The 9,869-nt window shown below is 44.4% G+C and overlaps 1 protein-coding gene across 1 annotated transcript in view; it reads left to right on the top strand.

Annotated features, from left to right (window-relative positions):
• The first annotated feature begins 847 nt into the window (after positions 1–847).
• The window catches only part of CCDC149 (coiled-coil domain containing 149), a 48,540-nt gene continuing 39,518 nt past the window's right edge, over positions 848–9,869 (top strand). The window contains exon 1 of the mRNA XM_008593619.1: positions 848–976. The gene's annotated coding sequence lies outside the window, so the exon portion shown is untranslated. The remainder of the gene's footprint in view (positions 977–9,869) is intronic.

The raw sequence follows: 9,869 nt of genomic DNA, 5'->3' as shown, positions 1-9,869 counted from the left end.
AAGGTGGAATTAAAGGCTTGGGTGGATGGAAGCGTGTAGCTGGGTGGGGAGAGTCAGGAATTCCAGGTTCAAGTCTGGAATATGGCAAGAGGCACTCACGCGTTTTAGGAAAAGGGGCAATGCGGGGGTGATGTGGAGCCGCGTTGAAAGAGGCGGCTGGCTGTTGGAGAGCCACTCGTGTGGGCCAGAGAGGTCCGGGTGTGGGCAGGAGGCAAATCTGAGGAAGAGATGATATCATGAAGAGGGGAAGGGAAAGCTGCAGTCCTGGCTGTTTGGTACTATGTGAGCTAGAATAAGGGAACAAGGAGGTGGGGAAACCAGCCCGGGAGACTGCTGAATTACCTCTGGATCCTGTTTTCAGAAATTGTTGCACATCACTGGCCTCTTCTCTGCCTGCCTCTTAAAATTGTGATTGAAATTCAGGGCATTGAGGTGGCAAAGAAAAGCTCATTAAACAAGATATATTTGAAGGGAAAAAAACCTATCTAAACAAGAAAATGAAGCTTGTCCTATGTTGGCCCAAATTTTAGAATTGAACTCTGTGTTCATTTTCAATGTTTTTAATGATGAGCTCTTAAAAAACTTTTTAAAAATATGACTGACTCCTCCATTATGTGTCCGAGTATCCTGTGTGAGCCATTCTGGAAACAAAGAACATCCTCAAATTGAGGTTCATGGCCAACGTCATTTTCCTCCATGAGTTGTACTGGTGTGATGTGCACACTTGCTATATTCGTGTGTGCATTTACCCTGATGGGCTTTCTGTGGTTCAGCTGGGCTTGGAATCCAACGTCAGTAAACTCAATAAAGCCCCACATTTATCCGCTCCTGTTTCTGATTGTATTTCATAATGTGTTGATATTTCCAGGCTAATCTTGTACAACTATTGAGAGATTCTCAGGACCGCAATAAACATCTGGGAGAAGAAATTAAAGAACTTCAGCAAAGGCTTGGAGAAGTCCAGGGCGATAATAAGGTACCGTGAATATTTAAAGGAAAAAAAGCTCTGCTGTGTAATTGTGCGTTAGAGGTTTATGTATAACACATCAGAAAAATGTAATGCAGCATTTGTTGAAAAATGTTTGTTATGGATTTTTACATTTGCAATGCAAATTCACAGTTTAGCATTTCTTATCTTTATGACATTCCCTTTGTGTGTGTGCACAGTCGTGTGTATGTGTTTTGGGGTGGCTCTAAAATATTGTCACAACCTATTGCAGAAGTTTCATTATGTTCAGCTTGGTGGTGAATAACATTGTGGTTGAGGACAAAATAAAACCCAAATGCTATACTTTCGCCCTTCTATACAAATAATGGATTTGTGGCTCAGATGATTTGGAATTATTCACATTCAGTTTTGAATTTTAAGTAGTCATCCTACTAATTATGTTCACATAACCAATTTATTTTATTGCTAAATTTGGCAATTTGTATGGAACATTGCTCAAAATCCACTGCTTGGTATTAATCAAACTCCCCTGTTGGCAACGTTAATTATAAAATATGAACTCATAAACTCCAAACTGAATGTATGCACTCTCTCTCTTCCAGCTGAAGCTGTGAACAAAAGCACAGCAGAGAAAGAGAAGAAAAACTACCAAAGTTTAATTCTGTTCCCCAAAATAATTTCCTGTTTTGCCAAGATAGATTCTCTTTCAGCTCCTTGCCGGAGGCGGCTTTTGTAACAGAAGTGACACTGGAGTTAGACTCAAGACAACTACATCGTGTATATGTGTTGAGGGGGGCTCTCTTGGGGAAATGTTTTCTAGATGTTACCAAATTCCTTGACAAAGGAATTGTTGATGCGAGTTGCGGGTGCCATTTTGAAAGATGCTCACTCTTGAAAAATTGCACAGACTTGTTTGGGTTGCCCAGAGAACTCTTCCATAGCAAGAGATCAGAGAGGACTGTGCACACAGCTTGATTGAGAGGCTCGATCTGAAGGCATGTACTTACCTGGGAAGCCTTCTTCATATGGTCTCTTCTCCATTTAATCTGTCTTAAAATTTTTTTTAAACCTCTTGGATTTATCCTACATTTGAAGAATTAGGCTCAACTATTCCTGGTCATGAAATAGGGAGTGGGAGAGAATGCCTAGGAAAGGTTCTAATTAACAATGAACAAGGTAATCAGGTCTCTTATGTGGTTTTATGCATCTTTAGAAGGATTTAAGCCCTGTAACTTAGGTGTTTGGTCAATAACTAAAGGCCAAACCTCCTTAGTCACTTCCTCACGTGATAACAGCTGGGCAAGGTTTTCAAGAGAATGAAATGAAATGTGTGTGGTAGTTTTCTTTAAGTCCCCCAAAATACTAGAGGACTTTTGGAGCCATCATAAATCCACAAAACACTGAAATATTTTAATGTGATTTTTGGATTCATAGTTCTTTTAGACTTATATTTTTTCCCTTATTTTATTTCCCTTTTTTCTGAGATATCCCGTACCCTCAACCTTCCCAAATACCCTTCTGCCTCATCTTTTGGTCGCTTTTAATTTTTTTGCCTTTTAGGTATGACAGATTTTAGAAATTGACATTTGCAATTGATATTTCAAGGAAAGAAGGGGAGGGAATGTGTAAGTCTGTGTGCACGTGTGTGTGTTTGCGTGTACACGTATGTAACACTAAGCACAGGTCGGGGCTCCTTTTGCATGTCACAGTCTGATCTTCATGATTTGCTTTGCACTCTGGGTCTTTATGCCAGTAGCTGGACGCATTCATCAACTTTGTTTTCTCACCCAAGGTTTAGAATTTAGTGACTCATGGTCATGGCCCCTCAAGTAATTTGCCTGCCAAAAGGTGCAGCGAGGAGGTTGTCATGTTCAGCATATCTCAGTATCTGACCTCTTCCCCCACCCCCCACAAAAAGATTAACTACAGTGGGCCCCAGAGATTCCATTTATTCTCATTTGCATCTAAAGTTATAGGGCTGGTATATTTTCAGGCCCCTGTGAGTCATGGTCGTCCTCCCCCCACCCTCACCCTCAGCCCTCAACATTAAGGCCAGATTACTCATGCGATAATGACACCAGACTTCTAGAGAAACTCAGAAGCCCCTGTTCAAAGGTGGCTGTGATGGTGTGGTGGAGAGTGGGTTAACCCTTTGTGTTTTGTGTTTTTGTTGTTGTTTTTTGATTCATCATGTCATTTGCTGCCCCAAGCCCTGCCATTACCTTTAGGATCCAGTCTCACCTCCCTGTCATGCTCAGCATCCATGATCCGTCCCCTACTGACTTTTCTAGTCACATCCTTGCCACTAGTCACCTCATACTTGAGCCCTACAGCGCACATGTTAGCTCCTTGCTGTGCTCTACTGCCTGTGCCTCAGGACATTTGCACCTACGTTTGCTCTGTCTGGAACACTCTTTCTCTTTACTTCCCCTGCAGACTCCTGCTCATCTTTCAGGTCATAGGTCAAATGTAGCCTTCTCTGGCTCATAGGTGCTAGTGCTGTGCATACCCACAGTGCCCTGATATTATGCCCCCTTCATTCTCATTGTGTGGCACCCCCGCCCCCAAGGGTAAGCTCTTTGCAGGCCGATTTCTTGACATAGAAATCTTTCAGGTCATAGGTCAAATGTAGCCTTCTCTGGCTCATAGGTGCTAGTGCTGTGCATCCCCACAGTGCCCTGATATTATGCCCCCTTCATTCTCATTGTGTGGCACCCCCGCCCCCAAGGGTAAGCTCTTTGCAGGCCGATTTCTTGACCTGTATACTGCTATATCCCTAGGAATTAGCATTCCTCATTCCTGATACATAAACATTATTTTATAAATTTTTATTGAAGGAATGGTATGGAATAAGTGAATGAGTGAATGAATGAAGTGAATGAAAAGAAGAAAAGGTTCAAGAGAGAGGAAGAGGAAAAGGAAGAACACAAGGAATACGCAGATTGACTGCCATTCTAGTTGCCATTAATAGCTCACTTTGGGGCCGGCCCGGTGGCGCACTGGATAGTGCGCTGCTTGGGAAGCGCGGCAGCGCTCCCGTCCGAGGGTTCGGATCCCACATACAGACCGGCTCCCGCTCACTGGCTGAGCGAGGCGCGGGAGCAACGCCGAGGCTTGCGATCCCGTTGCCGGTCCCCGGTCCGGTACGGGGGCAACACTGAGGGTAGCGATCCGTTGCCGGACACGGAAAAAAGACAAAAGACAAAAAAAAAAAAAAAAAAAAAGCCCACTTTGGGGGGGGGGGGGGGGTCTAGAAATTTGGGAAAAGGTGTTAGAAAATCAAATTGTTCTTACGGGGGGTAAAAAAACAATGCAAGGGGCCTCTGGAAAGCCCCTGCAGAAAGAGCAGAGGGTTGGATGCTGAGCCCTGGTGGACAAAGGACATGTGTCCTGCTCATGGGCTGGTTCAAGCCTGTTAAATGCAAGAATACTTAATAACTGTTGTTGTTAAACTCCTAACTCCCATGTCAGACACAGGGGCTGATGGCATCATATTGTGAGTGACTGTTACAGTGGAAGATTTTTATCTCTGAGTTGCCATTTTAACTGATGACCTTTATCCATATTTTGGGAAGCCCAAAATCTGGATGTTAACTACATTTAAGAAACAAGGTGACAAGAAATTATTTGCATCGGATATTTTAGGGTAGGCTAATTTTTCCACTTTTTCAGCTACAGCCTTGTAACCCTACATGCTATAAAGCACTTCCAAATAGCCTCTTGAAAGATTTGTTGCCTCCCTGGTTTGCAAGAGGCTTAGCACTCACCTGGGGTTGGGGGAGGGTGGGCAGCCTTGTAACCCTACATGCTATAAAGCACTTCCAAATAGCCTCTTGAAAGATTTGTTGCCACCCTGGTTTGCAAGAGGCTTAGCACTCACCTGGGGTTGGGGGAGGGTGGAGCTCCTGGTTCAGGGTGGGCATCCTGTGACAGGGGCCCATGGAGTCGATCACCATCTGCCATCTCTCTGTCCAGTGCCCAAGAATTTCTTGAGCTCCCAGGCTAAGCCAAACCTCCAATCCAAGCCAGATGAGGTTTGAAAGGGAAACCTACTAGATACCCTCTTCTTCCTTAAAAATTATAGTTCTTAAAGGTTAAGAGGAAAGAGGAGACCTCAGGGGAAGGGAGCGCTCACAACACCACAAATCAACCTGGGAAAAGCTTTCCATGGGTTGTGGGTTGCCCAGGGCTCTCAGTGTGTCAGACTGTGAGGCATAAGGACCAATTATGTGGAAGGGCTCAGACAACACTGGGGTCTTTAGTCGGAACAGGAGCTGTAATTCCTTTGACTGCCCTAGAGTTCTGCCTGCTTCCTCGTCTGGGCATTCAGAAAAGAGCGGATTCGGGGCAAAGGGACCAGGAGGAAAGAAAAGGTCTCTGAGAATTTAAGGACTGGTAAATCAAACAACAAAACTAGCAGGTGACATTTGAATCACAGATACCCAGAGGGGAGCTGGAAAGAGGAAGCTTGTAGCACTTTGCCAATTTCCATGGTGTAAATATAGATTCCATGACAAGTATCAGGCAACCAACGTGAAGTCACTAAACTTGGAAAGATTTGCGCTCCAGAAAGAGCCAGCTCCAGCCTGCCATTGCAAAGTGGAGTACTCACAGTGTAGTGCAGCCCGAGAGGTCCATCTTTGGAAACTGTTCGACCCAGGTTTATATTCCAGTTATAGTTTCTGTGGCCTTGGGCAAGTCAGTTTTCTCTCCAGGCCTCAGTTTTCTCATCTGTCGATGGCAGTAGTAATGCCTCCCATAGAATTGTCAAGTTTCATCATTTATTCACCAACACATAATTAGGGACCTGCTATGTGCTGATTAACATTCTAGCAGCTGAGGATACATCGAGGAATAAGAAGGACAAGGTACCCGCTCTCATGGAGCTTATATTCTAGTTGGAGAGACAGACAATAAGAAAATAAAATACATAAGTAAGATCATTAGACAATGGTTGGGGCTGGGAAGAAAAGAAAGCAGGATGAGGAGATTTAACAATTGGGGGTGTGTGTGCATGCCTATTGTTTGTAAAGGCGGTAGCATAGTTCCTGACACCAGTAAGCACGCACCAGAGGCTAAGTGTTGCTGTTGCCTTTACCACTACGTGGGCCTATGTTGGCTTAGAATCCTCTTCCACAGGAATTCCACCAGGATTCTTAAGGTCTTCTTTCCTACTGATCAGCTATTTCCAGTGAACTGGGTATGTGTCCCCCAGCAAAGACAACAGTCTGGGTGAGAAGCCTGGCATCTGGCAGATGGATCCCAGAAATTCAGCCCTCCTAATCACCACCCCAGACGTGCCAGCACCAAGCAGCATTACTTTGGAATCCTGGAAGCTTTTTCTCACATTTCGTGTGCCCCTTGTGGAATAAGCACCTAGAGGATACGACAGGAATCGTAACCCATGTTCCCAATGGGACAGCTGGCAGTTGGTTTTCTTGTCTGTTTGCTTTTTTTTTTTTTTCCTTCATTTTAAAGATTATGGCACTTTCGTGCAGAAGACCAATAATGCAGGTGATGTATCCAAAAGCAAGGAAGTTCAGGGTAGACAACTGCCTCTACCAGTCTCATGCATTCACATTTCCCGGGCTCCAACTGCCAAACTTAAATTTAGCTATTGTGAAATTGCATAAACACAGGGTTTTGCCCTTAATAATGAGCTTTATGTTATACCAGCTGATGGTCTTAAAGTACCCCTGTTTTATCTGGTGTTGGCACCATAAAACCATAGAGCCCTTCTGTGAATATACCTCTATTGACGTGGGACTTCTGGATGGATTCAGTGAGCAAACCAATTAAGTCAAAGCCACGAGCCAATAAAGACAGACCAATGAGCGTGCAGGTGACTAATTAAAGTATACTTTGTTTAAAAAGAGTGCTCAGCTGTGAATGTTCGTCATGGTCCAGGATGAGGGATCAGAGAGTTCTTTGTAAGCTGTTCCACTTTATGTCTCAAAGGGAGCAGAGAGATGTCCTAGCTGATAGGAGCCCAAATAAAGAGGGCGCTCTAATGAAAAACTCTCACCTTGGAGCACTATGGAAATTAATTACAAATTACCATAAATGGTAAGGGCCATTCACCTGCTCTAGCCCCATCATGTCTTGCTCTACCTGGGATCTTGGTTGTGAACTATAGACAGAGCTCTGCCAGTTCAGCAGTGGCCAGACCAGCTCAGCATCCCCTAATGCTTTATTGTCCCATAAACTGGATGCATTTGGTCTTCAGAGACCATATTTGAGTCTGTCCTGGCTTACAGGAGCTCGTAGCTTGGGTGGACCATGCAACCAAAACAGCATGGTTTCAGATGTTTATCCCATAGACCATGCGTAATTGGACTTCTTAGTAGAGTACTCGTTCTGAAAGATACCTCTGCCCAACTTATTTTATAGTACACTGTATCCAAATTACACATTAAAATAAAAAGAAATTGAAGCTTCTTTAAAACTGCTTGGTGGGTCACTATCAAGATTGTGGCTCTGGGAGCAATGTGTGCTGAACTATCTGACAGTAATTCATGGGCTTTCTAGCTGTGTGATCTTGGGTCAGTTGCTTGACTTCTCTATGCCTCAGTTCTTATCCGTATAATGGAGATAATGGTAGTACTTACCTCGTGGTGGGGGGGAGTCAGTTCAATTCATTTAACACATCATTTTTGAGGACCGACTGTATGGTCTGGGGATAGCACAGTAAACAAAATCACTGAATGCTGCTTTCATGGGGATTCCATTCTAGCAGAGGCAGACAGGTAATAAACAAATAAATGAATCTTATTTCACAGATTCAAGATGCACAGTTTTTCACATTTGAGCATGTCTGTTACAGTCAATGGTATCATGTAGTTATGATTGGCATTTTTTATTCTTTTCAGAGGTGCATAGTGGTGGGTCTTAAAGTTGATGGAGTCATGTTTGATGAAATACAGTATATGTATGGGGTTGACATATGCTAAGTAGAAAATTAAAGCAAGCTAGGAGGCTAGAGTGTGCAGCCCAGGCAGGGCGGGGGATGCTGTTTATATTGGAGGGATCAGGGAAGGCCCTGCTCAGGTGCTCTGGCCCAGACACCTGCCAGAAGTGGGGTGGGAGGTGGTCAGAAATCCAGGGGATGGGGTGCAAAGACCCTGGGAGCAAGCTTGAGGTGTTAGAGGCATAGCAAGGGGGCCAGTTCCCCTTTTGTGAGGATTGAATGGAGAAAGTTCTATAAAGTGCTTAACACAGAACACATTCTTTAGAGGGCTGCTGTTTAACGATCATTGCAGTGGTCATGGGAGAGGCACACAGTGTAGATACCAGAGTCCAAAGCGGCCAGGGCTCAACACCTGACTCTGCCATTTAGAAGGCTGGTAACTTAGGCAAGTTACTTTTCCTCCCCACTTCTCAGCTTCTCATCTGAAAATGGGGACAGAATATTCCTTGCTCAAACATGTGGCCCAGCAAGGTTAGATAGCTTTCCCAGGGCACACAGCTAGGATTAGCAGAAGCAGGATGTGAACACAGATAACACCCGGAGAATAGCTGTTCCTGCACCTGGCTACCTCTCATTGTCTATTGGGTAGGGTGAATCTAGTCAAATAAGAACAAGAGGACGTAGACAATGTTAAGGCCTGTGAGAGATGAAGCCTGAGAAGAGATCAAGGAAGGGAAAAGTCATTCCGTTTCAGAAGTCCTGGGCAGGCCTCATGGAGGACAAAGTTTGAGCAAGGCCTGGCAGAGTTGGGGGAAGGGCACCCCAAAGCCATTTTACCACATTGTTTTGCGGCCGTGTTCCTCAGCCACATCCAGCTGCAGCTGTGCCTCTTCCACAAGCTGACGACTCACACCGTAATTCATTCATAAACATTTATTTCTATCTAAATCAGCAAATGAATGCATCTATTGGTGGCAATGCGCGTGCTATACAGGGCACTGATCCACTTTGCGGGTTGGCTCAGGGAGGCTGGCTGTGGAATTTTGACAGCCCTGTTGGAGGGAATTAAGTGCCCTGAGCAGTTGCTTTATAGCTGTTTTCCAAGGTGGAAAATCAACATCATTTGCCTGCATTATTCAGAGGAGGTTGGCTCAGGAGCTCGCTTCCTCCAGCTTAGAGAAAAGATCGGGCTTCCCTAGTGGGCTTATATGTGTGGAAACATACACGGAGGATGGTGATGAGGATGATAACAATGACCTCAAGGGCAGCAAACACTTATTAAGCACTTTTTATGCCCAGGGGTTGTACTAAATATTTTTAGAGAAGTCCGACGTCTCACTTAGAGTTAGGTTCTGAAGTCAGCATGTAAGAGGCGAAAACTTGCATCTAGCCAAAATCATCCAAAAAGTGCACATGGTTGTATACATGCTTCAGAACAGTAGTATTATGTATATACAGGAACAGCATGATTTTGCATAAATGTGTCATCAGCCACTTTCCTACTTTACTCTAGGCTGGGATGTTGAGCATAGGGAGTGGATAGAATCACCCAGTTTTTAAAATTATTTCTCTCTCATCCTTGCTTCACCATCTCTCTTCCTCCATTTTTTTTGTTTGCCCCCTCCTCTTTTTGCCAAACACATATATATTTGAACTCCACTAAGTTAAATGCTCATTTAATGCAAATTCACTCTCACTTTATGTGTATAGCAAAACTCTGAGGATGCTATACTTTTACGTTTTTACCAAGGACGATACTGAGGCTCAAAGAAGTTCAGACAAGTTCCCAAGGTTGCACAGCTTGCAGACTGTGGAGCCAGGATACGATCCCTGGGCAGGCCAACTTCAGAGCTTGTGAGCTGTCAGCTGGGAAGGCAGAAGAGCTCTCCAGAGACTCTGCCATCCCCACCACAATGACCTCCTTAGGCCCCTCAGTTGACTACACTTGAGTTTCAGACCCGGCTAATGATCCAGCTATTACCAACTTGGGCCTTAAAAGTCAGTGTTTCAGCC

The sequence above is a fragment of the Galeopterus variegatus genome, unplaced genomic scaffold, assembly GCF_000696425.1.
Source record: "Galeopterus variegatus unplaced genomic scaffold, G_variegatus-3.0.2 Scaffold9408, whole genome shotgun sequence".
NCBI classification, from domain to species: domain Eukaryota; kingdom Metazoa; phylum Chordata; class Mammalia; order Dermoptera; family Cynocephalidae; genus Galeopterus; species Galeopterus variegatus.
This window is presented reverse-complemented; position numbering and strand designations above follow the sequence as displayed.